We start from the raw sequence: 6,552 nt of genomic DNA, 5'->3' as shown, positions 1-6,552 counted from the left end.
GCCTCCGTCAGATATTAAATCCCAGATTAGCGATCAGGAATCTGTTTTGATTGACGCGAGACGCCCGCCCCCTCGATCGACAAGCATGGCCAGCCAGGGTAGAGATGCCAATCTGAACCGTTACTGGTTTTTTTTTTTCTTCGTCCCTCGCTCCGGATAAATTAGCAGATTTGCGTGCGCGCGCGAGTTTATGAGTGTGTGTGTGTGTGTGTGTGAGAGAGAGAGAGAGAGAGATAGATAGAATGGACACCATCCTATCATATCAGATGTTCAGGAACACTCTCTTACCTATATGATTACGGCGTCCCCTAGGCCCGTAGCTGCACCCACTTTTTAGCCGTTTATTTTACCTCCATTCCCTCTTCCTTTCTCCCTCCATTTTGCTGTCCATTCTCTCTAACTATCAATTCTTAGTGCAAGTTTGGGGTTTACTCCCATTTTCACTTTTAGATCCGTGCATTTCATCTCATTTATTTATTGCATCTCATCGTCTCGATATCCAGTCAGTACAACTTCTTGTCAATGTCTCAAGCGCTGAATGGCTGAAAGAGCCACCAGTGTTTTGCTTCAGAGACTAATTATGATTCATTCGTTTTATATAATAAGGATACAGACGTTTTCAGTGATGATGAATTATCAGGAGAGAGAGAGAGAGAGAGAGAGAGAGAGAGAGAGAGAGAGAGAGAGAGAGAGAGAGAGAGAATGAATACCAAACCTGAAATCCTCGGCAATTGCTGCAACAACAGCGGCCATGCATTGATCTATGCGTGCTTTTCTCTCTCTCTCTCTCTCTCTCTCTCTCTCTCTCTCTCTCTCTCTCTCTCTCTCTCTCTCTCTTTGTGCATTGCAAATTGCTGCATCAGATAAAGGGATGTGGCGGACGAGTATATACATGAATGCAGAGCCATCCCACATAATTGGGTTTAGAGATTGGATTTGGTCTCTTTTTTCAACATTGGTGCGTTATTGGTTGCAATTTGTATTCGGTACGAATTCCGTTTTCGCAGTCACACGCGGCGAGACGCGTCAGGTTGAGAGAGAGAGAGAGAGAGAGAGAGAGAGAGAGAGAGAGAGAAAGGCGCGTTTTGCCGGACGGTCCATTTGGAAGGAAAGGTATCGGCGCTGTAAACGATGCCTGGGTCATGATTGTGAATGATAATGATTATTGGTTTTTGGAGGATTTTCTTATTTAAGATATGTTAAGATTTTTCAGATTTTCTTCCGTATAAATACTTCCTTTATAAGCCGTTCATAATGAGTAATGCGTTTTATTTACGTTAAATCACTATATTAGGAAATATTTGGTGGTGGACATTATTATTATTATTATTATTATTATTATTATTATTATTATTATTATTATTATTATTAGTTTGGTTTGTGTATCTTGTAATGTGGTATTTTCCAAGGAGGAAAAGGATTATTTGAAATTAAGGCGGTAGCTGAGGAAATGTTGTTAATGCTAGGTAATACTGATGTGAAGATTGATTAGTTTTATAAGCAGTTTTAGAATTGAATTGAATATAGAATTTAGGCCAATGGCCAAGCACTGGGACCTGTGAGCTCATTCAGCGCTGAAATGGAAGTAGACCGTAAAAGGTTTGAAAGGTGTAACAGGAGGAAAACCTCGCAGTTGCACTATGAATCAATTGTAAGGAGAGGGTGGAAAGTAAGATGGAAGAAAGAGAATGTGAAAGGAGGTACAATAAAAGGAACGAAGGGGGTTGCAGCTAGGGACCGAAGGGACGCTGCAAAGAACCTTAAGCAATGCCTACAGTGAACCACATGAGACGCGCTGACGGCACTACAACCCCCTCCTACGGGGATAAACATTTTTAGGAAAGATTTGTCGAGAGTAACAATCTAAATTATTTCGACATTCTTATAAGAATTTGGAACTATATAATAACGCACTCAAAATGTTTACGCAGACGAATAAATAGATTAAAAACCTGGATGATTTATTTGGACTTCTGTTATATAACGTTTATAGAACGTTCGAAACGCACCCCCCCCCCTTTTATTTTTCTTTAACGAGGAAGGAGGACTTCCTTTAGATTCTATGGAATTCGCGGAAGTGAATTTCTCGGAACAGGTAAAAAAAAAAAAAAACTAACTCTACGGCGGGAGACGAACTTCGCCGTCTTTTCATCTCTTCCTGTTTCTGAATAGAGGTCGTATTGAAGGAACTTTTCTTCGTAATCATCATCATTTCCTTAATTTTTTTTTTTTTATCTTTTTTTTACCATTTTCATTTTTTTACCATTTTTATTTTTTACCATTTTGATTTTTTTCACCAATTTCATTTTTTCCATTTTTTTTTTTACCATTTTCATTTTGTTTACCATTTTCATTTTTCCATTTTTTTAAATTTTCATTTTTTTACCATTGTCATTTTCCATTTTTTTTTTTATTTTCATTTTTTTACCATTTTCATTTTTTTTACCATTTTCATTTTTTACCTTTTTTTGGCCATTTTCATGAGCTAAGAGAGTCAAGTTTGTGTGTGAATGCTTCGTTCCGACTTGGCGTAGCGACTTGTTATCGTATGACGTATAATATTTTACTTACACCTTTATTTATCCCGCCGACGAATTTCTCGGAAGAGGTAAAACTCTCTCGAGGCACCAGCGGCCTCTTCGACGGCTTCGGGGGACGTGGCGTCTTTCTTACCTATTCCTGAATAGAGATCGCATTGAAGGAGCTTTTCTTTGTAATCGTCATCATCTCCATCATTTTTTTTATCTTTTAACCATTTTCATTCCTTTACCATTTTCATTTTTTTCATCATTTTCATTTTTTTACCATTTTCATTTTCATTTTACCATTTTCATTTTTAATTCACTAACGGTTATAAAAGCGCCATTTCATCGTAACGAGAACAACCGTAATTAATAAACAAATTTGTGAATTTCTTGCGTAAGTTATTTTCCCAATATACCAAAACGGGAAAAGAAAAGTTTGAATTTTTATTTATCAATTTTTACGAATAACTTCACAATCCATTCCCTTCATTAGTCAGAAATAGTCTTTAATTCCTTTAGCCTATGATTGCAGATATGCTAATCCTGTAGAATGTACTATTTGTTAATCCGGTAGAATGCAATATTTGCTAATCCGGCAGAACGCGTTATTCTTGATTTCTCATTGTATTAATCCATTTAAATGCGTAAATCCTGAATTCGCGATTAGCTGATCTGGATGCGAAATTTTTCAGATTTAATCGCTAATCCGTGATAATCCATGAGTGATATCTGTGATTTGAACTGTACTGTCTTTCAATCATTTTTCAGACAACAAGGTTCTATTAGGCGAATGTTTTGCACTTTCAACAAACTTTTCCGTCTACTTTTTCGATAACTTGCCAGTTACGTCTGCGTAAACTCATTTTAAGTCGAAGTTTTTGAAAATATCTTTTAACATAGTTTATTCAAAATTCGTGTTTCAGTTATAGAAAACCTTTTTTTTCCGTTCGGTATCTGAAAAAAAAAATTAAACAAAGTGAACAGAAATATGCAAAATGTTTTGCACGTGATCTGTTAAGTCCATCTTTAGGAATTTTTGAAAACACTCTCCCAGGCATGTATATGAACGTTTGTCCAGCTTAGCTACAAAAAATAAATAGATAAATAAATAAATACCTTCCAGGTCGTGTTTCAGAAAATATATTCGAGCCGAGCTCGTAAAAACATAACCATAAACCGATCAATCATTCTTAGCTTAAGCATCAGTCACCTTCTTCAGGCCAAGTTTCTGAAACCACCTTTACAGCCAGATTATTATTATTATTATTATTATTATTATTATTATTATTATTATTATTATTATTATTATTGTTGTTATTATTATTATTATTATTATTATTATTATTATTATTATTATTATTATTATTATTATTATTATTCAAAAGATGAACCCTATTTATCTGGAACAAGCCCACCAAAGGGGCCATGACTTGAAATTCAAGCCTCCAAAGAATATGGTGTTCATTAGGAAGTAAGAGAAGGTAAAGGGAAATACAGAAAGAAGAGATCTCACTTATCACAAAGAAAAAATAAACAAATAAATTAATAGATAGATAAAAATGTGTTAAAATACAAGTATAGCATTAGGGTAGCAGTGCATTGCATCTTCGCTCGAGCTTTTTCATCGAAACAGTCCTCATCAGAGCTGCAGAAGCATAGGTTTAAACCAAAGCTACTGGCAATCGATCACTTTAGGGTGTTCCCCCTGTCCTGTGTGTCCAATTTGCATCTGCCCATTCCTCTCCTTTTATTTTTTTTCCCCCAATTCATTTTTATTTCGCCTATTTTCGCCCTTTCTGGGAAAGTAGAGGCATACACGTTTCTGCTGTTACTGGGACGTTGTTGTGACTCGTTTCTTTGAACGTCCGCGACAGAAGAAGAAGAATCTGAAGCCAGTGGGACACACGACGGCAGTGGGTGTCCAGGGATATGGACACCCACAGGCTGTTGAGAGGCGTAGGCGCGGGGGCGGGTGGGGATGGCTCAAGTGCCTCCTTGCGTTGTTTGTCTCTTCGAATTAAAAGTGAGTCTCTCTCTCTCTCTCTCTCTCTCTCTCTCTCTCTCTCTCTCTCTCTATGTCTTTTCTTTGCAAGGCAGCGCGTACCCGTGTTTACATTACCATGGCTTGATTAAGCTCCAGTGTAGTCTCTCTCTCTCTCTCTCTCTCTCTCTCTCTCTCTCTCTCTCTCTCTCTCTCTCTGACAAGTCACCCATTAACAAGGCAGTATACAACCCTGCTTGCATTATCAAGGTACGTTTAAGCTTTAGTGTACTGTGTGTTTGTGTGTAACGTGTGTGTTTGTTTCGTGTTTGTTTCGTGTCCCCTCGTCCGACATGGAGGTGACACGGCCTTTCACAGAGGGGAGTTTCATTTTACGTAACACCTTTTCCTTCTGGGGCCTTTCTTCCTTCCTTCCTTCTCTGCTTCTGCTGGGGGCGGCCCTTCTTTCTGTCGGTCTCCGAGATCATCTCTCTCTCTCTCTCTCTCTCTCTCTACCCTGTCGTCGTCAGTTGGAAATGACAGAAGGAAATGTGTCACATTATACTGCTGGGTACTTTCTCTCCTCCTTATGCTGCTGGCCCCCTCCGGCCTGTCAGCGTTTGTTCAGTTAGGATTAGGATGAATGCACTTCATAACATCCTAATTTCGTATTTCATTTGTCATTTTTATTTTTTTTTTACATTTACATTTTATTACCTCTGTTATTACCTTCTGCGTTTTGAATACCATTAACGATGATATTAAAACAATTATGTCAACACAGGGTTTCATTTTTGTCGTTTTCAAGGACTGTTTAATGAGTCATATGTCATTTCAGTGAACCTTTTCAAGTTAATGTTTCAGTATCTTACAGTGAATGGTTTGTCAAGGGGGAATTTTCATTAATTCACTGGCACGTCTGAATGTTGTACACATTGAAAAATGCATACAACACTAGCTAAATGTATAGAAAGATTATTTACCTATTAAATTCCGTGTCATTGCTTTATCAAAATTCGATTGTTTTACTTTTCATCAGTAGTGTCTCTCTCTCTCTCTCTCTCTCTCTCTCTCTCTCTCTCTCTCTCTCTCTCTCTCTCTCTCTCTCTCTCTGTGATTTCATTTATCCTATCTCTTTCTCGGCAATCCGGTGAGTCCTCTGTCTGCGTATTGTATTTGTAAGATAGGATCTGGTGGATGTGATGGGGTCTGGATTATGTTTCTGTCACCCAGAAATTAGAGAGAGGGGGAAAAGAAAATTAACAACAAATACCTCATCCGTTTGGCCGAGGGGAAAAGGCCCAGAGAGAGAGAGAGAGAGAGAGAGAGAGAGGGGTGTCATTCTATAACACTATGCAGTGGTGACCCAACAATCCACTGCTCAAAAAAAATTATCGGCACATACCTCATCCGTGTGGCCGAGGGGAAAAGGCCTTGAGAGAGAGAGGGGCGGGTTCATTCTATTACACTATGCAGTGGTGACCCAACAATCCACTGCTCAAAAAAAATTATCAGCACATACCTCATCCGTTTGGCCGAGGGGAAAAGGCCTTGAGAGAGAGAGGGGGGGTGTGTTCATTCTATAACTCTATGCAGTGGTGACCCAACAATCCACTGCTCAAAAAAAAATTATCAGCACATACCTCATCCGTTTGGCAGAGGGGAAAAGGCCGAGAGAGAGAGAGAGAGAGAGAGAGAGAGAGAGAGAGAGAGAGAGAGAGAGAGAGGGGGGGTTCATTCTATAACTCTATGCAGTGGTGACCCAACAATCCACTGCTCAAAAAAAATTATCGGCACATACCTCATCCGTGTGGCCGAGGGGAAAAGGCCTTGAGAGAGAGAGAGGGGGGCGGGTTCATTCTATTACACTATGCAGTGGTGACCCAACAATCCACTGCTCAAAAAAAATTATCAGCACATACCTCATCCGTTTGGCCGAGGGGAAAAGGCCTTGAGAGAGAGGTGTGTTCATTCTATAACTCTATGCAGTGGTGACCCAACAATCCACTGCTCAAAAAAAAATTATCAGCACATACCTCATCCGTT

General features: G+C 39.0%; 1 protein-coding gene across 1 annotated transcript in view; it reads left to right on the top strand.

The window, feature by feature from the left end:
• The window catches only part of LOC136825766 (tyrosine-protein kinase transmembrane receptor Ror-like), an 803,750-nt gene that overhangs the window by 663,054 nt on the left and 134,144 nt on the right, over positions 1–6,552 (top strand). The window lies entirely within an intron of this gene.

This window comes from Macrobrachium rosenbergii, chromosome 39, assembly GCF_040412425.1.
Source record: "Macrobrachium rosenbergii isolate ZJJX-2024 chromosome 39, ASM4041242v1, whole genome shotgun sequence".
Classification (NCBI taxonomy): domain Eukaryota; kingdom Metazoa; phylum Arthropoda; class Malacostraca; order Decapoda; family Palaemonidae; genus Macrobrachium; species Macrobrachium rosenbergii.
This window is presented reverse-complemented; position numbering and strand designations above follow the sequence as displayed.